The following is a 25,414-nucleotide window of genomic DNA, read 5'->3' on the forward strand; positions in this document are numbered from 1 at the left end:
TCCTCCCCCGCCTACACCTCTCCTGCAGGGGACACAGTTTGGGGGGAGGGGAAGGTGGGGGTAGCGGAGGAAGGCAGGTGATGATGACAAGCACTGAGACAGCCACGCTCCAAGCTGGGCTCTTCCCAGAGCGGCGGGGACCCTCTTGCAGACCCGCGGCCCTGGTTTGAGGCGGCAGGCACCAGGGCGAGCTGGCGAGGCCACAGGCTCAGCCTTCTGCTCCACAGCCCCGGGAGCCCACGGAGGCCCGCCCCATCGATGTGGGCTGGCTGCAAGGTGGGGATGCAGTGATGACCAGGGAGCCATGTTCGCAGCCAAAGTGGAGCTTGCGTTAGGTGTGTCCCTGGGGGTGGGCTGGGGTGGGGGGTCCCTGTGGCCCACACCCTGCCAGCGGGGGCCCAGTACCCAGGAGGTGCTCAGTCAAGGGCTGAGGGGATGCAGGAACAAGGGGCGGGCCCCAAGCCCACTTGGGCCCTGGCCATGGCCCCCACAAAGCAGAAGCAGCCAGAGCCCACATGTGGCCAGACCACCTGGCTGCAGGCAGTGGGGGCCCAGGGCAGCACCCAAGTGGGGCCCTCCCCCCCCATCCATCCCGATCCCCAGTCTCGGGGAGGGCGACTGGCTGGAGCCCGTGCCCTGCCCCTGGCCCCTCTTCCAAGCCAGCTCCGGCCCAGAGGAGGCGCGTGCCACAAGTCTCGGCCCAGCCCCCACGAGGCCCCAAGGGCTCGCCCACCCGCCATGGCCAGGGTGGTCGCTCGAGGCGAGGGTGGGCCTCGGGGCTGCCTTCTCCCTCCCTCCTCTACCCCCCCCACCCCGCAGCAGCTTTGATCCGATTTTTGGTTGTGGGAAATATGAAATGAATGGCGTGAAGTCCCTGCCCCGCTGATGAAAGGCTGGCTCCCGCCCCGAGTGCAGGCCAGATGGCAGCTCGGGCCTCCAAGGCACACGCCTGGCCTTTGTGGGCCGTTTAACACTGTGAATGGGGCCGAAGTGTGGGAAAGTCGCGGGGCTCCAGGCTCCCGGCGTCCAAGGTGAGTGGCTGTGCAGTGGGGGAGGGGCAGCTGAGGGGGCCGGGGAGGGGGAGGGAGGGAGGGCTGAAGGGCTGCTCCAGGCTGACAGGCTGCACACAAGCACCCGCAACATTGGGGGGGCCAGATCCTCTCTGCCTGGCTGCCCCTGGCAGCTGGGGAGGGGTCCTTCCTTCAGCTGAGGCTCTGAGGACGAGGGGGCGTTTGTCCTGCCCACCCCCAGCCCAGGAGGCCTGAGAGTTCGGCCGGGCGGAGTGGGATGTCTAGAGTGAAGGTGCCCCTAGAAACGGCCGTGGGGGCATCACTGTGCTAGAATCCAGACATCCAGAACCCGGGCCCGTCTCTGCACAGCCCGCGCCCCCCACACGTCCGCACCCAGGCTGGCTGCAAAGCATAGTGTTTGTTCTGTGTGCCCAAGAGGGGCTTGGTCTTTCGCGTGGTGTGGCTGCTGTGGACATGGGGCAGAGGTCCCTCAAACATTACACATGGCCCTGGCTGGTGGGGCTCAGTGGACAGAGCGCCAGCCTTCGAACCAAGGGTCACCGTTTCGATTCCCAGTCAGGGCACAAATCTGGGTTGCAGGCCAGGTCCCCAGTATGGGGTATGCGAGAGGCAACCACACATTGATGTTTCTCTCCCTCTCTTCCTCCCTTCCCCTCTCTAAAAATAAATAAATAAAATCCTAAAAAAAAAAAATTAAACGCGGAGCGACCCCAGGACCCAGCAATCCCCCGTGTGCACAGCGGCACTGCTCACAATCACCAAGAGTGTGGCAACAGCCCAGTGTCCGGGCAGACCGACACACACGAGCTGGTCCAGCCACACAGGAGCATCGCTCAGCCTTAGAGGAAGCAAGCTGCGACACGCGCTGCAACGTGGACGGGCCCGGAGGACGTCATGCTGAGTGACACGCGCCAGACACAGAAGGACAGACACTTTGCGACTCCACTCTCAGGAGGTCCCCGGAGGACTCAGACCCGAGGACGCAGAGAGCAGACGGTGGTGCGGGGGCCGGGGGCGAGGTGGGGAGTACTTCATGGGGACAGAGGTGCAGTGCGGGAGGACGGAAAGTTCTGGAGACAGGGGGTGGGGGGGTGGGGGTGGCGGCTGCACGACAGTGGGAGTGTGCCTGACGCCCCTGGGACTAGCCACACACCCCCTTCCCCAGCCTCTGCTGCTGTTGGCACAGCGACTTCCCGGCGCCCCCCCCCACCCCCCCGGCGCCCTGCCGGCAGGACTGGTCTGAAGGGGACACGGCCATGTCCAGCCTGCCTCTGCCAGGTCCCCTCAAGGCCCGGGACGAGATTCTCTGGAAAAGTTGTGCCCTCAGCAGGGTCCTCGGAAACACCAGCTGCCCCCCATTTGCATGCTTCTGGTTGTAGGAGAGTTTCCAGCACGGGGCTGTGGGGAGGGTCAGGGCGAGGCTGGCCTCCCGGGGAAGATGGGACAGGGATGACCCACAGTGGCACACCGCCCCAAGTCCACAGCCACCAGACTGTGTGAGGCACAGGGACGGGCACCGCCTGCGGCTGTTTGGCACCGTGGCCCTTGCCGGGGCCACCCAAATGCAGTGCTGTCCCCTCTGGGCCTCCGGTGGCTCCCAGAAAGGCCCTGGGCCGACTGTCCACCAGCCAGGCCTCTGCACGCGCACCCAGACTGTAGGGGGTGAAGGGAAAAGGCTAGACCATCTCCACAGGGGCCAGCCAGGGCCCCTGCTGGCCTGGCTGCTGGAGGGAGGGGGCAGGAGGGCTGCTGGGCCGCCTGGGGTGAGGCGGGGCTGGGTCTCTCCGAGGGGTCTCGGCAGCAGCTGGCCGGGGTAAGAGTCCCCGTGTTTGATCATCTACTCAGCGCCAGGTGGGGGACCAGTGATCTGACTTCTCAGAGGGACCCCGCAAGGGGAGTGTGCCTGTGCCCACGTGATAGACGAGGAGCAGAGGGCCACAGAGGTGAGGTGACTTGCCCAGGGCGGCGTGAGCTCAGACAGCTGGCACCACGACGAGGGTGAGGGTGATGAGTGGACTTTTGTGAGCATTTGTGTGGCACGCACAGCAGTGTGGGCTTGAGGACGGAGTACTCATGGAGTGGCAATGTTTACTGTCCCCTGTCCCTGACAGCCCCAGGCACAGTGAGGCTGCTGAGGCCACAGGGAGGTGGGTGGGGGTCGGTGCTTGAACTTGGGTTGGAGGCAGCCTTTCTCCTTTCGGAGCAGCCAGAGGGAAGTGGGCTGGGGGCAGGGGAGGGGTGGTGCTGAGCTCGGGCTGGGGCCTGGGGAGCTCGCATGAGGGGCTGCAGGGTGCGACTGGGTCCCCAGGAGAGCCGGGGCACCTGGGGAGGGGGACTGCTTCTCCCCAGCAGGCACGAACCCGGGCAGCCTGCAGGGGGCAGACACAGAGATGGTCGGGGCCGTGTCGCACGCGGGGGTGTCCCCGAGCAGGACAACGGGTGCAGCAGCTCTGTGGCAGCCTCTGAGGCTGACTTTGGGGCTGTGACCTCGGAGAGCAGAGTGTGGGAAACTCAGCTGCTCACCTCCGCCCCGTGGGGGGCCGGGGGCGGCCCACTGAGGCCAGCAGGGACCCTAGCCTCCACCCCCAGCCCAGCTTCAGCCTTAGCTCCCTGCACTCCCTCAACCAGGCCTGGGGCTCTTGTACCTCTCTCTGCCCCACTGTGGGACCCTGTCCCGGCAGCAGACACCTGGGCCAAGAGGAGACTGAGGCCTGAGGGCGGACATTGAGGCTGGGGAGACCCCGACATGCAGGAGAGAATTCGGGGTGCGTATTGAGTCCGCCGTGGAGTTATGTTGAAGACAGTCCCCACCCCAACCAGGACGCCCACCTGACATTGGCAGGAGAGGTGGAGGGGAACCCCCAAATGCCAACAGTCTTGGGGGCATGAATTAGTTAGTTTTCCTCGTGCCCGTATTTTCCCGATTTTCTTGGGTAATTTCTAGAGGGGCACACCCACGCTTCGGTGCACTGACATTTTTTCAGAAGGCCACTGGATTTGGGGGGAGGACGGGAAGGTGGGGCTGCCATGCAGGGCTTCCTGGAGGAGGTGGTGCCCAAGGATGGAGAGGGGTATGCCCCCAGAGCAGAGAGGACATTGGAGGACGGGCCTGTTGGCGAGCTGAAGCGGGCACCTGGGGCTCGAGTCTCGCCGGAGGCATTTCCCTGTGTGCGTGCCCATGTGTGCTCACGAATGGGTGCCCATGTGCGTGCAGTTGCATGCTTGTGACCTTCAGTGTGTCCTGGACTCTGGAAGTAAAGGGCCTGGCCCTGAGCTCCGAGGGCCCCGTGTGCTGCCCCGCAGGTGTCCTCAGCAAGCTGGCTCTGCCTGCCACCCGGTGGTCTGGCCCACCTGCCCCTGGTGGGCCTATACCACACTGGGCCCCCTTCTGGGAACCGGTGGGTCCCGGCCCCGGGGCGAATGGGCTGGGACAGATCCTAACTGTAGCCCCCTCCTGTGCTGGCCAGGGTGGGGGTGGGGGGTCAGTCCCTGCTCAGTGCCACACTGTGGCTCCTCCAGGCTGCCAGCCACACTCAGGCAGGAGGGGCCAACCCCATTTCACAGGGGAGGAGACCGGACCGAGGTGCACAGGAGGGAAGTGACTTGTCCGCAGGCCCATGGCTTTGGCCCAGGGTCCAAGTTGGTCGGCCAGCAGCAGAGCCAGAAGGGGCCAGGGGGCTCAGGGGGCAGGGGGGGCCTCAGTGCTCGGACCAGCCCCCCTCCCCAGGGTTATGCTGGGCTCAGCAAGGGGCTGGTGGGGGCGGTTCCCTCAGAACCAGACCGAGGCCCTAAGAAAAGACATCACAGGCCATGGTCCGTCCCCGTCCCCGCCTGGCGACTCCATGGCAGAGGCCAGGCTGCAGAGAGCTGGCCGCAGCCCTCTCCCCCGGGCAGCTGGGCCTGGCCATCCACGTGCTGCTGGGTGGGTGTCCCTGCCAGCAGACGGACCCTTCTTAGCCCCGGGCACACCCAAACCCCAGGGGTCTGCCCACCAGTCTCCACAAGCCCTTCTGGAGTGGCTTCTCTGTAAGGGTGTGGCGGCGGGGCACCTGGGGGTGGGGCCTCATTCTCCAGGTGGGACACTGTCAGCCTCCCTGGAGGCTGGGGCTGCCCCCTGCACTTGGGCTAAAGGAAAGCCAGTGTCCAGGGGCACCATCAGCTCTGGCCTCTGGGAGTTCCTGATGATTATCACTGGCCCATCGCACAGAGAGGGAAACGGAGGCTTTGAGAGGGGAGGGGCAGGCCCAAGGCCACAGAGTTAGCCAGAGAGGTGGGGGGTTCCTCCAGCTCCCCCTCCCCAGTGAGAGAAAGTGGAGGCCTGAGCTCAGGGCGGGAGGTGGGGCAGTTTTGCCTCCCGCACACTGGACCCCTGGAGTTCCCTTCTGAGCAAGCTCCCCACAGGGAGGTGGGGGTACGCAGGCCCCTGAGGGTGAGCCCGAGGGGCAGGTCAGGGCGGAGGCTGGGCTCTGCCCTCAGCTTTCTGTTAAACACGTGCTGGGCCTTTCTGCACCTCAGTTTACCTGTGTAAGGTGGGCTTTTTCTGCCAGGATCACTGTATGTGGGCACTGGCTCCAGATGGCTGGAGGTGACAGAGGGTGGCCAAAGAGGCCACCCTGTCTTCGTTGCTGAGAAGAGAGCAGAGTCCCCCCCTGGGCCTGTTCGCCCGGCCCAGAAGGGACCCCCACTACCGGTGCTGCCTGGGATTCGTGCCAGAAATGTGGCCAGTGAACTGAGTCAGGGGACAGGGCCCTCCACCCACCCTCTGTCTGCACCCCAACCTCTCCTTCTGCCTTGGGGAGCCCCCAGGGCTCTGCTCGGGTGAAGGATGCTCAGGAGGGGCTGTCTGTGAGTGCCCTTGAAGAGGCACCAGTTGGGGTGCAGGCACCCCTTTTTCCAGGCTGGCCGGGGTGGGCCTCAGAAATGGGGCCAGGTCACACACCTGTTGACTGGTAGGATTCTGTGATTCAGGGGGGCCCAACCCCTCCCTCAGAAGCTGCCCTTGGGTGGTCGCTAAGCCTGGAACGGCAGCCTCATCCCTCACAAGGCCCTGCCTCTTGGAGAGGGGGCTGTGCCCCCCCCCCCCCCCCCGCCCCGTCCCCTGGAGGCCCTACCCTGGGACAGGGCTGTGGGGTGTGGCAGGGTGTCCGACAGTCGGAGAGGCTTGTGCCCTCCAAAGCGGGGTGACCCATGGGCCACGTTTCTCCCTCCCACCTCCCCCACCGACTCCCACGGAGTCCCCAGGCCAGACTTGGAAACTCAGCTTTTGTGGATCAAACCAGGCCCCACGTCCCCCAACGGGCAGCGCCCCGGACTCCAGTGTAGCTGGGCACAGCGCCTGCCCCCGAGCCTCAGTTTCTCCGGTGGCCAGGGGAACGCGCAGCCTCACCCGCCCACGTGGCCGCGCCCCCTCCCGCCCCAGCCCCGCCCCGCCCCGCCCGCGAGGCCCGAGCAGGGCCGGATCGCCTCCCGAGCTGGTTAAAAACCCCCGCGGTGTCAGAGAGCAGCCCGTTCCCAACCTCTGAGGGCAGACAAGCCCTTTATCGCTCTATTATAACGCGGAGCCAGATGGTCTTTTGGGAGGCGCCCCCCACCCCCCCGCGCCCCCCGCGGCCGCCCTCATTCATTCAGAGGCAGAGCCCGGCACTAACGCCCCGGGGCCCAGGCACGCTTCCGCGGCCCCCCTGCGCCCAGCGTGGGAACGGCTTGCGCGCGCCCACATCCCAGCCTCGGGGCGCCCCCTCCCCCCGAGTCTCCCCACTGGGTGGCCTCTCCGTGCCTCAGTTTCCTTATCTGTAAACCGGGGACGAGCCAGCGCCCGCCCACTGGGTTTGGAGGATTAGAGGCCTGGACACAAAGCACTCGGAGCCGGCGCGGGCCTGCCCTGTGCCTCCCCAGAACGGCTGTCACGTGTTCAAAGGGCTGAGACAAATGTGCAAAGAAGAAAAATCTTTTGTGACTCGTGGAAATGCGATGAAATCCCGACTTCAGCACCCAGAACCGTTAATGCGATGCGATGGGAACACAGCCCCGCTTCCTTCCTGCCTGGAGGGGTGCTTCCCTGATGGGAGGCAGAGCTGGCTGGGGGAGCCCACGGCCTACCATCCTAAAATACCCTAGAATATTTACAGTCGGGCTCTTTTCCGAAAACGTTTCCCCGCTGCAGCCTTGGTGGGGGGCTCTGTTAGCTGTGTTAACTGCTGTCCTAACCACCCCCCCTCTGGGGGGCCTCGCCCACCCACCCTTCTCGACTGGGGCCGCTGGGGGAGCCCCACTCAGGAGCCGGTGAGCAAACTGAGGCACGTGAAGGCCCAAGGCCGAGCTGCCAGCGGGGCTGAGCCCAGGCTGTGCCCTGGGGTTAGGGCAGACGGGGCAGCTGCCCCTCCCCCGGAAAGGTGATCACGGAACCCCATGCTGGCCACCCATGCTTCTTCCAGGGCCCAGGGGGCCTCCCCTTCCATGCCCGTCAGGGTCTGTGCCCCCAAAGCAAGTGCGTTTCCGCTCCTGGGAAAGACCGGTGCCGTGCTGAAAGCACCGGCTCCCCTCCCCCGACACGCTCCCTTGTGCACCGCCTGCCTCTCCTGCTCCCTGGCGGCTGGTCCGGCTGGTCCCTTCCTTCCTCCACCGGAACCTGCCCTGGGCCTCGGTTTCCCATCTGGTTGTTGAGGAGTTGGCCTGACGGATCCCTCGCTGTCTGCTCAGGTCATTGGCAGCGCCCCAGATCAGCAGGGGGTGGACGCACCCTGCTTTCTTGAGGGGTGATAATGTGGGGGAGCAGCAGCCCACGGGCAGAGGGCTGGGGAGGGTGGTTGGCTGACGCTGGAATGTGGGAGCAGGAGAGGGCAGAGGACTCCCCAGGGTGGGGCCACCCACTGGTGGAGGGAAGATCCAGGAAGCCTGGGTGGGGCAGAGGGGCCTGTCATCTCTGGGCGCTAGCTTTGGAAGTCCTTCCTCTGACCCATGGTACGGATACAGAGTGTCTGAGACCCCCCCTGCTTGGCCCCCCAATCCTGGCCTTGGTGGGCCCACCCACCTGTGACGGCCCACGGGAGTGAAGCTCTGTGGGCCCCACCGCTTCCTGCCGCCCACGCCCCACCCTCGGGCAGCCCCCACCGCCCCAGTGGGAGAGTGAGCACAGCCCTGTCAGGCTCCCTTGGGCCTCCGTTTCTCTGAGTGTCCGGTGCCGGGGGGACCCTCGGTGGTCTCCCTGGACCCAGGGCTCTGTCAGTCCGATGCCCCACAGAGAGGCCCAGGGGTGCGGGGCTCTTCCCCGGCAGCGGCAGCAGCCTCGGAGCCCTGCCCCCCACCCAGCCCAGAGGGGAACTTGGGCCGCTCAGGGTGGCTTCTCACACCCCGCCCCCGCCCCCGCCCCCTCCCGAGGACATTTATCCTGCACAAAAGGTGCGTGCCGGTGACAAACTCATTCTCACGGCCGCCTGTCTTTGTGCGGAGAGGCCATCTGGGGACCAGTCCTCCCAGCGGGGCGGGGCTCCCCAGGTGGCCTTTGAAGGTTGGGGACTGGACGCCCCAGCAGCTCCGCAGCAGCGCTGGAAAGGCTCACATATGGCCCCGCCAGCCCCTTCCCATTCCCACAGCCCCTCGTGTCCCCTGCAAGCCCTGCCCTGAGAGGGGACAAAGGGGAAGCCTGCCTCCTCTCCCCCCGGCCCTCTCCGGCTTTGGACTGCAGCCCCTGGGTGCCCACCAGAGACCCTCTGGAGGCAGCCTGGCCTCGTGGGCAGGACTGCGGGCTCAGGGTTAGAATTCAGGCACCGCCACTCAGCGGCTAGGCTCTCCTGGCCTGAGTTTCTGCATCTGTGAAACGGGGCCAGTGTCAGTCCATCCCAGGCACCTGCCGAAGACAAGGGAGTGACTGCAGGCAGAGCGCTCAGGCCGCCTCAGCACGCCGCTGCTGGCAGCAGCACCACGCTCACCGGCAGGGCCTGCCCGGGCGCTGCCGGTCTGTGGCTCCGCTTGCCCCACTGCATTCGGGTTCCTGGGAGCTGGCCGATGCACCAGGGAAAGGATGGACTTCTGGGGCCAAAGTGCATCAGAGGCCGTGTGACCTCAGCAAGCAGCTTGGGGTGGGCCTGCCCCCTGCTCCACATGCGGGGGTGGATGCAGCCCCGCTTTCCCCTCAGAATTCTGAGCATGTCCAGTAAGAAGGCCCTGCCCAGCCTGTATGCAGCAGGTGCTAAGTAAATGTGCCATCCTCACCCACCCTCCCCAGCCAGGCCCCCTGAGCACTCCAAGTCTGGCCTCAGCCCTGGACCTGGCTGGGGTCAGCACTGCCCTGTGATTGGGGGGGAGGGGCTGTCGGCCCCAAGCAAGCCCTTCCACTGACCATCCCCTGAAGGGCCAGGGGCCAGACAACCGGGAGGGGCAGATGGGAGGGGTGACATTGGCAGGGGCTCCCTGAAAGCCCCGCTTGCCCTGGGAGCAGCTCTGAGTCTAGGTAGCTGGACTCTGGGGGCCGGGAGCCTGGTGATGTGAGTCTCTCTGTTCAGGGGACCCTTCCTGGCCCAGGGCTTGGCAGGCAGGGCCTCTGCAGAGGCACTCCTGCCCCCGCCCGCCCCACTGGGGGGATGTCCTTGAGAGGGTGTCCTGCCGGCCAGGGCGAGATAATCCGGCTTTTGAGAGGCTGTGAGAGGCTGTGCGGAGACTTTCCCACAGCCCCACATAAAGGGCCGCCAGCTGCTCGCCCACAAAAGGCTCCCAGCCATTCAGGGCAGGGCGGCTGGCGGGGAGCAGGGGCCCAGCGCACCTACCTGGCCACCCCCAAGCAGGGCCTGCGTCCACAGGGGCGGCCCCTGCCCAGGGACCACTGTGGGCCTGGGAGGCCCCAGGGCTGGGCACCTGGGAGCAGTCTTGGGCAGTGACAGGGGCCAGCCACCTCCCTTCTCCCTGTTGGCCCGAGGCTGGCATAGTTCTGGGTCCCTCACCCATCCTGGGTGCCCTGGGGAAGGGCCTGGGTGGGGGGGCCCTTCCCATTCTTGCTGCCCCACCTCCCTCCTCCCCACCACATGTCCTGGCTGGGCCTCACCCTGGAGCCCACGCTTCCTTGCTCCCAAGCCTGGCCCTGCTCTGCTTACCAACACCGCCTCCCCACCCCCCAGCCGTTTACTTCCATGTCTGGCACCCCCACCAGCCCATCCTGTGTGTGACAGGAGGGGACGGGCGCGGCAGAGGGCTGGGCAAGGCCTCCTCCCGGACCAAAGCTCCCTAGTTTGAGCAGCACTGCAGTGAGGCCTGTTCCCTGGGCTGCTGGCGGCAGAGCCCCTCAGGTCAGCTGTCTGAAAGTTCCAGGCCCTGGGGAGCAGGGCAGGGTCTTAGGACCCTGCCGCAGGAATTAACGGCCCAGGGCACCTGTGATGACGACTTGCAACACAAAGACCAGTCTGGAGAGGGGAGGAGGAGGTCAGGGGGGCTTCCTGGAGGAGGTGGAGGCTGAAGCCTGGCTTTTCAGAAAGCCAGGAGGAGGGTGGGGATGATTAGGGGCAGCGACCCTGGCCCACAAGGCATGGGCCCCTCTCTGCAGCCCCGGTGGTAGACCCCTCTTCCCCGATGTTGTGTCTTCATGAGGCTTCCACATTCTGGGCTGACCCTGCAGCCTCTTCTGCCACCAAGGGAGGACAGCCAGGCCAGGCCCCTGCCTGGCTGCAAGAGCTCCCTGGGTGGTGGGGAGCATTAGTCAGTGTGAGGACTTGGGGAGGCCCAGAGGAGGGACCAGGTGTGGCTCAGGGGGACAGGCTGGAGGAGGTCCAGTGGGGATGCGTGTCCTGTGCCTAGAGCACAGGGGGCAAACACAAGGCCCGCGGGCCAGCCCGGGCCCCCCGCCTGGTTGTATCCGGCCCGGCACCTTGTTTCGGCCCCGCACCTTGTTTCTACCCGGCGGCAGCACTGAGCTCGCGTTTAACTGTTAAGGAGTAGTCACATTTGTATAGTCCTCAAATCCCATTCTGCCTTTGAAGACAGCCTCCAGCCTGATGTGGCCCCTGGCCTAGAGGACAGGGCGGTGGGGTCAGGGAAGGAACTCCTTGGATGCTCCATGGGCAGGAATGGACCCTTCCTCTGGTCTCTGCATTCTGGGCCGCTGCGGGGATCTGAGAGCAAAACTCGGAGGCAGGGCACATTCCAGCCGACGACCCCACATGTCCCCGCCCCGCCCCCTGCTGGGGCCGGTGGTGCATCTTTATCCCAGCCCAGCAGCGCCTGCCAGGGGGCCGCTCTTTGTCCAGCCCTGGCCGCAGATTGGCTGCTGAGCGTGGGAAAGCGCGCACTCCCGCGGCCCCACCGCCTGGGACTGCATAAAGGCGCAGCCACTACCCCACGGCTGCCTCCGCCTCCTGGCCACCCTCCGGGCTGCGCGCTCTGGCCCGCGTGCCCAGCTTGTTCCCAGGTTCCTCCCCCTGCCCATCCCCAAGTGGAAACGGATCGGGACCGCTGCAGCAGCGCAGGGCGCACGCAGGGGTCCGGCAGGGTCTGGGCGGACGCCCCTCGCCACTTCTCTGCTCTCCCTCCTGTCTCAGAAGTTCTCAGGGCGCCAGCCCAGCTCTGAGCTGGGAAAGGGACACTGTGGAGATGGAGGTGGCACTATCCCCGGTGAGCGCAGCGCCGGGCCAGGAGGGGTGGTGGAGGCGGGGTGTCCCCTGGGGGGCGGGGTCCAGCGCGCTCTCGGCCCTGGGCTGCCCTGTGAAGTTCCCTTATCCGCTCCGCCGTGTCCCTGCAGCCCCTCCCTGCCCCCTCCCTGCCCCCTTGAGCGCTCAGAGGGACTTCCGGAAGGCGGAGCTCTGCCTGCGCCCGGTGGGGAAGGAGACCCAGGCCCAGCTGACGGAAGACGACTTTCTGCTGCCCAACAGTAGCGAGCCCCCAGCCCCCGCCCACTGGGGCTTGGGTGGTGGCCCTCTTGGAGACTTTGCCAGGCCTGGACCCTGCTCGGCATGCCTCCTGCATGAGGGACTTCGTTTCTCTCCCGTTTCATGCCCAGCACAGGGCCAAGGCCCAGCAGCCCAGCCTGTGGACAGGCGCTCCCCCCCCCCGCCCCGCCCCCGACCATTTTCCCCTTGAAGGAGGGTCCTGGGAGCGAGGGTTTTGTGTGTTACAAAGGCTGTCAGTGGTTGAGGTGGACCAGCGCCCCCTGGGGGGCCAGGCCCGCAGTGGGGTCTGTGCCCCTGCCAGGCTAGGAAAGGGCTGGGGGACACTGGGCTTTTGAAGGACATGGCTGAGTGCTGGACCCCAGGGAGGCTGCGGGGCCTCGGTGGTGCCCCAGGGTGATGCAGGAGGATCCATCAGTGATGGATGTATGGGGGGCATGTGCTGTGTGTGCCTCAGAGCTGGACCCCAGTGGGGCTGCAATAAAGGTGCTGGTCGGCAGTCTCCCCCAGGTCTCCACCCCCACCCACCCCTGCCCCCGCCCCCCACTGCTGGCTGCCACCTCTGAGATTCAGGGTCCTTGCCCAGGGCACTGTGACAAGGGGTTGGACCCCGGCCCTGCTGGCCTCTTTCCTGGTCACGGCCCAGCCACCTGGCTCCCAATAACAGGGGGGTCCTCAGGGATGCGGAGGCCAAGACAGGCCACTGGAGGGGGGGCGGGGGGTGTTCTGTGATGGCCAGCCCCTGCCCTGGGTTCTGGCGTCCTCGGTTCACAGATGAGGAACCACGGCCAGCTGTGCAGCCTCAGGGACGTGCCAAGGACGCACAGAGGCGGGCATGGGCTGGTGCCCCTGGGCAGTGGGGTCAGGCCTGGGCCTCCGTCACCCCCCAGCCTCCACCAGGACTGCTCAGCGTGGACTGAGCAGAGCAAGGAGTGGGACCCCTCCCACGCTGCTCTTCCTGGTCCCCCAAATCTCACCCCAGTGGACTCCCCCAGACAAGCACGTGTTGCGATGAGGCCTCGGATCGAGAGGCCCCTTGGTCTGGAGCCCAGCAGTGTGCCTCACTGAATCAGGGCTGGGGGGGAGCAGCCTGCCTCTTCCTGGGGCGGGGGCGGCAATTGTAAAAGGCGCGGGACCCCAAACCCATGCCCCACCTCTCCCTGATGGTGTGCAGGCCACACACCTGCCAAGAGAGAGGAGAGTACAGGGTCTTGGGTTTGCTGCCCCCTGGTGGGCAGCGGGAGGAAGGTCCTTCTGTCTGGCCCGCCTCCAGGCTGGCCCCAGACACTGGGGCTCCGGGGCGGGGAATGCCCGGGTGTGGGCGGGGGCGGCCACGTTTGGGAAAGCAGCTGGGGAAATGCTGAGACCCTGCTGGGAAGTTACCTTCTGGGGAAACACAGAGTCGGACCAGAGAGAGGGACAGGCCATCAGAGGGCGGTGGCCCTGGCAGCCTGCGGCCCACCTTGTTAGTGCTGCTGCCGCTCCTGGGGTCTGGGGTGGCCCCCATTAGTGGTGCCCCTCCGAGCCCCCCTTCACACTTAGGGTTCTCATTACCCGGCCCACGTGGCATCTCACATCCAGGCTGTGAGGGCAGGGTGGGGAGACCCTCCCCCAGGACTGCTGAGGGGCAGAGGGTGGCATTCACACTTCAGTCCCCACCTCGCTCAGGGCCTCTGTCCTGGGGGAGGGCTCCCAGGGCCCGCGGGGCCCCCTCCCGAGGCTGACAGTGTGTCCAGTGCTCAGGTTGTTGGTGGTGAAGTCCCAGGGGCGCCGCCCTCTGGGCGTCTGTGGGCCGCACTGGAAGAAGAGGAGTTAGTTGTCTGGGGCCACACGGTAAATCCAGTGTGACGCGGGGTCACACGACAATCTCATGATGCTCTGAGTACATTTTCGGTTTGGCGTTGAGCTGCACTCAACAGCCCTCCTGAGCCGTTCGCGGCCCGTGGGCTGCGGGTGGGACCCCCGTTGTCTGGGGTGAGCCAAACTGTCTACCCAGCAGGCCTTGCACTCTGCTGGGCCGGCCGCCTTGTAACCGAGTGCAAAACACCAGTTCCCAGTGCTTCTCGTGTTGTTTTTCTGCTGAGCTTTTATTTTCCTGAGATAATTCATAGGCTCCTGTAAGAACCAGCCCACAAAGGCTCTGTGCACCCTCCCCAGCTTCCCCGGGGGCACTGGCCCGGCCCCCAACCAAGACAGGGAGTGTCTCGCTACCACGAGGGTCCCCGCCACCCCGGCTATCTGTTAAACAGGTTTTTAAAAAATTTATGAATAAAACTTGCCCTGACTGGTGTGGCTCAGTGGGTTGGGCATCATCCTGCAAAGCAAAAGGTCACTGGTTTGATTCCGGGTCATGGCACATGCCTGGGTTGCGGGCCAGGTCCCCGGTAGGGGGCGCATAAGAGGCAGCCACACATGGATGTTTCTCTCCCTCTCTTTCTCCCTCCCTTCCTCTCTCTCTAAAAATAAATAAAATCTTGAAAAGAAAGTGTGATGCAACCTACACAGTGGATTTACAACCCTAACTACTTGGCAGCGGTCTCAAGCTCATTCACACGGCTGTGCAGCTGTTCCAAGACCTTTCTCATCGTCCCCAGGTGAAACCGGTCCCCAGCAAACCCTAACTCCTCATTCCCCGCCCCTCCCCCAGCCCGGGCACCTGCCCTCAGGTCCTGTCTCTGTGGACCTGCCCCATGCAGGGCCTCCTGGGAGAGCAGTCACACAGCATCTGCTCTTTACTGTCTGGCTGATTTCACTCAGCCTGACATCCTGCAGGTGCCCACGTGGTGTCAGGTGTCACCGCCCCGTCCCTCGCTACAGGTGAACACTGCCCGCTGTGTGTAGATGCTGCCTTTGGCTCGCCCACCCGGGGACACTTGGGCCGCTGTGGGTCCTGTTGCTGTGAGCAGGGGGGTACTCGTCCAGCAGGGGGACCCTGGGGGCAGGAGCTGGGCCTGATTCATTTCTGAGTCATGGCCCAGGGCTGAGGGGTGAGGAGCAGGACACGGGGGACCCAGAGAGGAAGTGGGGACGGGGCTTGCAGCAGACAGGAACGGCTGAAGTACCTTCTGGGGAAATCACGGGGTCCCCTGGGGCTGGCCCCGTCCTTACCAGCAGTGAATATTAATGCATTTCTGGATCAGCCTTTTCCTTATAGAAATAAAGCACAATGCTATAAAAACCCCACAAAACGCAAAAGCGAGTCAGTCAGAAAGTGGAAGCTGGTCTGACGGCCCCCCTGCTTTACACGTTGCAGGCCTCTCAGCAGGCTGAGCCTCCCTGTCCATTTTCACATCCTTCGGCCTCCCTGTCCTCCTGGCTGGGACGTGCGTGGCCATGCCTGTGTGTGTGGGGGGGTGTCCCAGATATGTTTGCAAGTCACCTCCTAGTGATCTCACCTGAAGTCCCCAAGCTACCGCTGACACCCTGTAGCCAGGACACACCTGCATCTGTGAAGTCGGGGGCTCTTGCCCATCCTGGGGGTGGCACCACAGGCCCGGGGGTCCTGGTGACGGACAGGCACTGTCGGTCCTGGGGGGTTGGGGGGCCAGGCCGTGCTCCTGAGTGAGGGTTGTCAGGAGCAGGGTAAGCCCGTGGCGGGGAGCTTAGTCCCTGTGCCGGGGATGCAGCCGCATGCAGGGACTGCAGCTGTGTGGGCGGCAAGAGGTCGGGGGGGGGGGTCCCCGCACGAGGCAGGGCAGGTGGCGTCCAGGGGTTGTGGCCTGGTGGTCACTGTGTTTTCTCTGAGTTCACGTCTGGTCAGCGTGTCCTCAGGCTGTATGTCCCCCAGTGGAACTCTTCCCATTTTGCTCTTCTTTTCCAGAATGAGCTTTGGCCATAACCAGTCCTTCTATTTCACATCAATTTAAAAAGCCATCTTGCCTTGAACGGTGGGGCTCAGTGGGTTGGTGTCGTTCCGCAAAGCGAAATGGCGCCAGTTTGATCCCCGGTCAGGGCGCGCGCCTGGGCTGCGGGGCCGGTCTCTGGTTGGTGGTGCGCGAGAGGCAACTGACCGAAGTGTCTCTCCTCTTCTTTCTTCCTCCCTTCCCCTCTCTTTAAAAATAATGTAATTAAGTCTTTTAAAACTATTTTTTAAAAAATCACCTTGTCAGTTTCCACAAACGAGCCTGCTGGAATTTTGGCTGGGATTCCGTTGACTCTGCAGATGTGGGGGTAACGGCATTTTATGAGAATTCGGTCTTCCGGCTCCTGGAGGCTGTGCGCCTGCCCGTCTGTTTGGCCGTCCTGCAGGGCCCGTGTTGCTCGCGCACGGCTGGCACACGTTCTGTCAAATTTACCTCTGAGCATTTCACGGTTTTTAACGTGTGCTTGCTTTTCTGAATGGCCGATCCCCATCTTTATGTTTAAAAACACTGACCTTCTGTCCCGTGGCCCCGCTACGTAAATTCAGGAGTCCACGTAACTTTTTAGTACATTTCTGAGGACTTTTGCATACATGGCCACGTTGTCTGCAGAGAAATGTTTCTCCTGTCTTTCCAATCGCTATTCCTTCTATTTCTCTTTCTTGCTGTATTGTAATGGAAACGCAATTCTAGATGCCTGTCGCTACAAAAGCCAATACTCCAGAGACAGGGGCTGATGTACAGGGAAGATGGGGGACTCACGTCTCAGAGCCCATCTCCCCCTCTCAGTGCCGGCAGAGGTGTCTATAAGGAGGGGGCGGGGAACAGAACAAAGAGACCAGGGGAGGGGTTGCAAAGTTCCCTATGTGCAGACGGGCACAGTCCTTTCCGCTAAGGCAGGTGACAGTCCCGTGTGCGTCACCCTGGCTTCAGCCACCCTGGCTCCTCAGTTGAAGGTCAGCACCTCCCCTGGAGCTGGGACACCTGAAGGTGAGTGTAACATTTTGAAGTCAGTTCCCTGGAGTTTTGTACAAACCTGCTGCTCCTGTACAAGCTACACATTAGCACTGAGACAAGAGTCTACACATTAGTCAGAGTCAGCACTTACAGAAACAATGTCAGAGAATGGTGTGGTGGATTCCAATTCTCCACTGTTGCAATTTTCCGCTGTTACACTGTTGCATCGTCAAAGACTTCTGTCTAGTGCAATGCTGAGCGGAGGGGGTACAAGCGGGCCTCCTTTATTGCTTCTGATGTTGGGGGAAAAGCACGCGCGCAATCTTCCCCACGACGTATGAGGTTCGCTGTGGGTTTTTCTAGGCGCCTCTGCAGACTCGAGGAGCCCTTTCTGCGGTATCGGTCCCATGTCTCTGGACCCTTGTAACTTCCAACCCCCATCCCTTTACTTTTAACCTGCTTGTATCTTGATATGTTAAGTCGGTTTCTTGAGGAAACACCCAACCTACAGCTGGGTGTTGGTTTTCTATCCAGATGACAATTTGTGCATTTAATTGGAATATTTAGACAACTTGCCGTCAATGTAATTTTCTGTGTGGTTGGATTGGGGTCGATCGCCTTGCCAGTTACTGGCTGTTCTCTACTCCTTGTCTCCTCTTTTCCTGTCTCATTCTCGGTTGAGTATATTTTTCTAGTATTTCGTGGCATCTGCGCTGTGGGCGTATAGCTGTGCATCTTTGCTCTGCCTTCTTTAGTGGTTGCTGTGGGTTCACAACAGGCATCTGCCCTCACACAACACGGTACCGCTCAGCAAACAACGCAGAAGAAAGAGCCTGACGGTAGTGCGCTCGCTTCATCCTTCCCACCGCCTTGGCGTTATTCTTGTAGATTTACTTCCACGTGCTATAAACATCATGAGTCGTGACTATTTTCACTTTAAGCATTCTATTGGTTTCAAAATAAATTTTTAAAACGAGAAAGAGATGACTCATGTTTACCCACGTATTTACCATCTCTTTCACTTTTTATTCTTTCGGGTAGAGGTGAGTTTTCTCCTGGCACTGATTTCCTGGCGCTTGAACAGAGTCTGTTAACGTTTCACACAATCCAAGTCTGTTTGTGGTGAATTATCTGAGCTTTTGTTTTAAATCATGAAATCAAGCCCTTGGTCTTTATCTTGCTTTCACTTTGGACAAACAGTTGCATTGTGCACGGAATTCTCAGCGGGGATTTTCTTTCGGCACTTCAGGAATGGTTTCTGAGCTCTTCTGGCGTGTGCTCTCCGGGAGCGCTCATCGTTGCTTCTTTGCACACAAAGTATGCGCCACCTCGGACTGATCGGAGACCGCTGTCCAGCACGGTTTTCCAGGAGCTTGATTCCGATTTCCCTTGCCGTATGTTCCTCTCTGCTTCTTTTTCCTGGGGTCTATTGGTCTTCTTGCATGTGTGAGTTTATAGTTTCTTCAAATTTAGAGAAATTTCCTCTATTTCTTCTTCAAATAATTTTTCTGTTCTTGTCTTTCTCTCTCTTTTTAAACATAACGCCCAGTTACACGTGTGTTAGGCAGCTCGGTATTCACCAGGGGCCTTTGAGACCCTGTTCACTTCTCTCCGTCCTTGTTCCTCCTGGGCCCCCACTCAGGATCGTTTCTGTCACTGTGCCTCCAGGCTCATTGACGTCTCATCGAAGCATCTCACCTGTTGTTAATCCTACCTTTATGGCTGAATGGTGTCCCCTACTTGGGGGTGCCAAGTCCACATTTCCAGCCCTGAGCCCCAGCAGCTTAGCATGTGGCTGTGTTTGCAGATGGGGTGTTAAAAGAGGTCATGAAGTCCAGGGGGTCATACGGGTGGGCTTTAGTCCACTCTGACTGGTATCTGTTAAGAATAGGAGTGCGGACTTGAGAGACACCAGCGATGTGGCCCGCCGACACCAGCCCGGGCAAGGACGCATCGGGTAGGGCGCTGCCTGCAGCCCGGGAGAGGAGTCCCAGGAAAACCGACCCGCCGGCACCTTGACCTCGGACTTGCAGCCCGAGGAGCCATGAAGCGTGAGGCTGCTGGGGTTCAAACCGCCCGCCTGCGGTTCCTCGTGGAGGCCGCCCATCCCCCCAGTACAGCCCCGCTGCATGTTTTCCACTCGAGATTTCATAACGTCCCATTTGGTTCTTTTTTCGTATCTTCCCTTTTTCTCAGCATGCTTGTATTTTCTTCTAAAAAAAGGTTCTGATGGAACGAATTTGGGGTCCTTGCTGGTAATCCCACCGTTGCTGTCCTTCGGGGGTCTGTTCTGCTGACTGACTTTTTTCACGGTTGTGTTTTCCCCACTTTGTGGCATATTGGTGATTTTTGATGGGGTGCTGGACATTGTGTTTTTACCTTTTTTATTCTCCAGGTATTTTTTTTCTTTTAATCATTCTTCAGAGTGTCACAGCTCAGTTGCAGGCAGTACGCTGTGACCTTCTGGGGCTTGTTTTTGAACTCTGTTAGAACAGATCGAGACAAGTCTTTACTCAGACACAGTGGAGTCTTGCTGACGAGGTGCCGCCCCTGGCGGCTCTGCGGGACGCCCATGTGGCCCGTGAGCACTCCCACCTCTGGCTGCTCAGGACCCAGCCATCCCCCAGCCCCGAGGCCCCGCCTGCTCGCTGCCTGGTGCTTTGAGCCTGATGCTGAGACACACAACTTGTTTTCCGATGAGCACCAGCTAACGTTCTGCAGGCTTCTGGAGCTTTCGATCTCTACAGCTTCCTCTTTACTGGAAGCCAGCCTCTGATTCCCATCTGCGGCAGCAACCCCGCACCCCGACCTCTGTGTCCTCGACACAGCAAGCCTGCCTCGCACCCCTCTCCGCCCTGTGCCGAGCTGGACCGACCCGGGGCCTCCGTCAGCATCCACGTGTTGCCCCACTCTTGGGGTCCCAGAGGTCCCTGTGGCCACATCTCTGAAAAAGGCCGACTCATCGTCTTTCAGTTCCTAGCTTTTGTGACAGAGGGTGGCGTCCAGGCAGTGTTGTTCCATCAGGGCTGCAGGGAACCAACTCCCTTTTGATGAAGTCTTAGGTTGTTTCCACCATTCTCTGTTCCTATAAAGACCTGCCCTCGCGGGCTCTCAGATGAGTGTATTCATGGCATGTCATTCCTCGGGACTTCCTGGACGATTCCTGGATGAACGAGCCAGTGATTGCAGACGCTTGGTCTTTACTGCTAAAGTGCTTTCCAGGAAGGCTGCCCCCGCCCAGTCAGCCCTTCCCACTCTGGGTCAGGGGACTGGCTCGGTTCGCTGTCATCCGCCCTGTTGGGCCCACTGTGCACCCACCTCCACCCATGGGCACTTCTTCCTTAGACCTTCCTGCCCAGGTCTTCCGTGGGTCTGCCCACCTTGTCTTCCTCTCTCCCCGCCAGCCCTGCTGCTTCCCTTCCTCCTCCCATTCCCGGATTCCTGCCCCTGCTTGGCAGGTGGCCTCCGGGCAGTGCTGCCACCTTGGCGGCAGGAGGCCCCCGGTGCTCCGAGGTACCCACGTTGCGGCCGGAGGCTCTCTCTGGGTGCCAGCCCTTCTCAGGGGCCAGGGGGAGCCCTGTGTCGCTGACGGTCTTCTGGAACGCTCTTCTTGGGCTGAGACAAGGGAGGCCGTGGGCTACAAGTCCAGGCCAGGGCAGGCACCTGTGAGCGCGGAGTGGGCACGAGCTGCCCTGTCACTGGGACCTCGAGAGCCATCGGGAAGAGCGATGGCCAGGAAGAACAGTGTGCGGGGCTCCGAGCTGGAGGAAGGAAGGAGAGCCGGAACCCCCAGAGACACAAAGCGGGCTGGTGTGGCTGGGCCCACGGGGGGCTGGAGCTGAGGTGAGGGCCAGCTGGGCCTGAGGGGCAGGGTGGGGGGGGCCCAGGGAGTGCCGGGAGGGGGGCAAAGGAGGCTGGTTTACAGCTGGAAAAGGCCCTGGCTGCTGCCTGTGAGATGGTAGAGGGCGCCAGCGGGCCCTGTGTTGACTGGAGAGCCTGCCCGTGGCTGCTTGCTCTCAGTAACACTCCGTAATAAGACAGTGTTACAAAGTGCCCTTTCTTCACAAGACGTTCTGCAAGAAAAGTTACTCTTCAGTTAAATGGGAACCAGAATGTTTGCACAAGAATTATTCTCCAGGCCCTCTTTGTGAAAGCGCAACATCGGCCACGGGAAACATTTCACAACCACCTCCGGGTCCACCATGGCCCCGTGACAGTTGTGAGATCACTGACCTCACCCTCATTCTGCAGCCCCACGCCCGCCCCAGGGCTCCTCTAGAAGTCACCCCAGCGACCCCTGCGGCACGCCACTTCTGCGGGTCAACGCCCTGTGCATGAGCCCCAGTCGACAACCACCACCTGCTTGGCCTGCAGTGAGGTCAGTGCTCACGTCTGTGAGGCTGAGACTCGAGGACCTGAGTTCCAGGTCTGACCACACCCGGACAGTGGAGTTGGGGGAGCCAGAGGGGCGGCGTGGTGCAGGGGGTGCTGGAGGGGGAGGATGAGGACCGGCTAGAGGTCCCTCCCAGGCCTGGAAGGGCCAGCGTGTGCGTCCAGGGAAGCTGAGGCATGGAATGCGATGCCCCCCAGGGTCCCAATTTCGAGGGAGGAGGACTTTTCCCGGGGTGGGGAGATTGCAGGTGGTGATATGGGGGTGGGGAGCGCTGGAGAACCCTAAGCTTGGGACTCTGGGGAGATGTCTGAGTCAGCAACTGACACCCTGGTCTGCTCGGAGGAGCCAGTCTGGGTGGAGTGGAAGCCTGGGGGTCCCACCCACACCTCTCTCCCAGGAGCAGGCTTAGGTTAAAGCAGGCACCTGCCAGCTGACTGTCCTTGAACCCATGTCCCTCAAAACCCCCACTCCTCTCTCTTCTGTCCCCTGGCCTCTCTGTCCATCCCTGCCCCACACCGTGAGACCCAGAGACAGTGTCTAGAAGACTCGGCGCCTCTGGGCGGCACCTGAGTTGCCCAGTCCCTGTGCCCTGCCTATCTGCACCCTGGCTTCTCAGCTGTCTGCCTGCGTGACCCCAGGAGCCTCCTCATGTAGCTCCGGCCGGCCCTGTCCACCCCTCCCCAGCCTGATGGCCATGCAAGGCTCTTGTGCCTGGTGGCTCTGCTTCCCTCCAGCTGCGGGCCCCAGCCTGCCCCGGCTGTGTCCCCTCCATGCCCCACCGGGAGTGGACCTTAAACACTGCCAGCCGCATTGCTCAAGCCACGTTGAGCCGGTCCTGCAGCCGGTCAAGGCCGGGCAGGTTCACACAGGGCTCGGGCAGGCAGAGTAAAGACCGTGGAGCCGCCAGGGCACCACAACATTGTGTGACAGAGCGTGACTCCGCGGAGCGGGCCCAAGCTCAAGGCTGCAGGAGCACTGCTAAGCCCCAGTTGCCTGCACTGGCTCTATTTTCCCTGCAACGTGCTTCTCAGAGGATGGCCTTTCCCACTCTGTCCCCCCACTGGACTCCTGTTCACCCTTCAGAGCCCCACGTGGCCTCTACTGCTCCCTGGGTGGGCCCTCGCCCCATGGCTCTGTCCCCAAGAGGGCGATGACCAGGCCGCTTGGCCTCTGAGCCCAGGGCCCAGCCCAGGGTTCACATGGAGCTGGGGGAGCTGAGTAGCCATAACGCCAGGAGAGGAGGGGGCCTTGGGCAGCTACCAGGACACCCCACTCTCACCCTCCAGGATTGGGCCTGACTGCGCCCTGGGGTTTTGGTAATCTCCGTCCCGCTCACAAGGTCCCACCCTCAAGGTCCCGGGAATCTCACTCTCAGAAAGACAGAGGACGTGTGGTCAGGGGCTGCCAGGGGGTCCATGTGGAGAGGTCTTGCCAGGGGGGTGACGGGGGATGTTGGCACAGCCTCTGCTCAGAGGGAGCAGGCTGGGGCTGTGGGGAGGGTCTGGGGGGGCGGGGGAAATTGCAGGGTGCTGGGGGTGGGGTTCTGGAAGGCCCCGCCCTCCGGGGGCTGCTCCAGCTGCACCAGAGCTGGGTCCTGGACGCCCAGCTTCAGAGGGCGGGCTTGTGATCTGCCCCTCTGCACTGGTGGGAGGTGGACACAGGAGGCCTCTGAAGCCCACGCCTGGCTCTCCCCTAGGCCCTCAGGGCCTCTGGGCACAGAGGGTGGTAGGGTTGGGAGAGGGCATGAGGTTCCGGGGGTCCCAGTGCCCACGCCACACAGGGCACTAGAAGGAGAGGCCCTGGAATGTGGGCTCCACTGCCACCCCCAGGGGAAGATGGGGAGCAGGAGCCCCATGGAGCTTCAGAGAGGCATGGAGCCCTCTGGGGGCACTCCCCTGTCCTGTCCTGCCTGGGGGTCTAAGCCGAGGGATGTGGCAGTGTTCCCCAGCCATCAATGGCTCCAGCCACCTCTGTTGACTTCATTCCGTCGCTGGTGAGTCCAGCCCAGGACAAGGCCTGGCCTGAGAAGACACCTGCTGAGTGAGCAAATGAGCGAACCAGTGAGTGAGAGATCTGAACCCAGGGCTTCTTCCTACTCCTGGGGACACAAAACTCCCTGTCCCCAGAGTCTGCCCCCTAGGGGCCCCACAGCTAACGGACACACGAGAGAATGGAGTCCTGGCTGAGAGGGTGGAGACAGGGCAAGGTGTTACACCCAGCAATCAGAGAAGTCCTCCCAGAAAAGGAGGGGCTTTAGCAAAGGCCTGGCACAGAGGGCATTCTGGGGGGCCCACCCCTTGCTCCCCATTGAGGCCTGACTCTAGGCTCCAGCGCTCATGCCCTTGAGGCTTGATGTTGGGGTGTGGTGGGAGGGGGAGGGTGGGGCATGGGGAGGCCACCCTCCATTCAGGATGAGACTCACTGACACCTGTGGGTAAGTCCTGTTGCTCGCCGTGCCTCAGTTTCCCCACCTGCCTGGGGTGGGGTGGACAAAATGGCCTTTGAGGGTGTGTCTGGTGGGAGAGGTGGGCTGAGAGTTGCCGGGCATGGGTCCTCGGGGCCTCACCAGGGGAGGGACCCAGACTCTGAGTACTCACAGCTCTGCCAGCAGGGTCTGTGGCCAACCGCCCCCCCACATTAAATCACCCAGGCTACCCTTACCAGGGTCCCCAGAAATGAAATTAAGTAGCGACTCCGAGGACATTGGTCCCAGAAAGGGCCCCAGCTTAGCCTGGACTGGGCGTCCAGTCATCTGCTGCAGGAAAGGTGGCTTCTGGGTCTGGCGAGGGCCTGATAGGGGCCCTCCTGGGGCCGGTGGAGCGGGACACCCAAATCAGAGGCTGGTCTGGTCTGATTAGACCACAGCCACCACGTTGCATCGGGTTTGCACCCTCACAGATGAAGGAAGCACGTAAGTCAGGGACACGGGTGTGACGTGGCAGCGGAGGGGCTGGGGGTGGACTCCTCCAGTCGACCCCCATCGGCGGCACCAGGGGCAGGGGCTGGGCTGCCTCTCTGGACCCCCCAGCCTGCCTCTTGGGCGTGTGGGGGTCTCCCACCCCAGGCCTGCCCCAACTCTGGGGGTGGCCCTGGTGCTGGGGAGGCCGGGAGGGGACAGCCCCTCGGAGAGGCAGTGAGAGGGGTTTGGCTGCAAGCACTGTTCGCTCAGGGGAGGCTCGGGGCCAGGGCATGTCTCCTTCCTTCTTTCCTTCTTTCTTTTTTAATTTTTTTATTGTTGTTCAAGAACATTATCTCCATTTCCCCCATAGCTCTCCCACGCCCTGCTCTCCGTCCTACCCTCCTCTGGCTTTGTCCCTGGGTCCTTTATAGTTGTTCCTGGCAACCCTTCCTTTTCTTCCCCCCATTATCCCCTCACCCTCTGGACAGTTTGTTCTTAATTTCAATGTCTCTGGTTATATTTTGCTCGCTTGTCTGTTTTGTTGATTAGGTCCCACTTATAGGTGAGATCATATGGTATTTGTCCCTCACCACCTGGCTTATTTCGCCTAGCACAATGCTCTCGAGGTCCATCCCTGCTGTCCCAAAGGGTAGGAGCTCCTCCTTTCTTTCTTTGCTGCATAGAATTCCACTGTGTAATGTATCATAGTTTCCGGACCCACTCATTTACCGATGGGCACCTAGGCCGCTTCCAGCACTTGGCTGTTGTAAATTGTGCTGCTATGAACATTGGGGTGCGCAGGTTCTTTTGGATTGGTGTTTAAAAACATGGAAATCTTCACGGATTTGCGTGTCATCCTTGCGCAGGAGCCATGCTAATCTCCGTATCCTTCCAATTTCAGTGTATGTGCTGCCTAAGCGCGTGCCCATGTGTCTCTCTGCGTCCCCATTTCCCCAGCTGCGAAATGGGGGCAGGGATGACCCAGCCCCGCCCCCTCCAGGGACAGGTGGGAGTGTGAATGAACATGGTGGGAGCCCCCTAGGTGCTCCAGGGTGACACAGTGCTCCTCCCCTCATGGGGGTGCCAGGCTCCAGTGTTTGGGGACAGTGCCCATGTGAGAGCTCCAGAAGGCACTGGTGGCCAGGGCCCGGTGGCCCCAGGCAGAGGTGGACACGGGAAGTACAGAGGACTCCGGCTAGGGGGGGAGCTGCAGATCAGCACCCTGGGATACAGAGTGACAGGGGACGTGTAGATGTGCTTTGGGGGCACCCACTTCTCCTGGAAACTCAGGGGTGCTTCACGTGGACAGCAGAGGGGCTAGGGGAGCTCTGCCAGACTCTGGGCTGGCTCACGGAGCAGGAGCACGTGGGGGGAGGCTGTGCTAGTCTCCACTCCTGCCCCCGTCC

General features: G+C 62.1%; 1 pseudogene; it reads right to left on the minus strand.

The window, feature by feature from the left end:
• Positions 1-24,829: 24,829 nt before the first annotated feature.
• On the minus strand, positions 24,830-24,929 carry LOC112299691 (U6 spliceosomal RNA; annotated as a pseudogene).
• Positions 24,930-25,414: the final 485 nt, after the last annotated feature.

Source organism: Desmodus rotundus, chromosome 3 (assembly GCF_022682495.2).
Source record: "Desmodus rotundus isolate HL8 chromosome 3, HLdesRot8A.1, whole genome shotgun sequence".
NCBI lineage: Eukaryota > Metazoa > Chordata > Mammalia > Chiroptera > Phyllostomidae > Desmodus > Desmodus rotundus.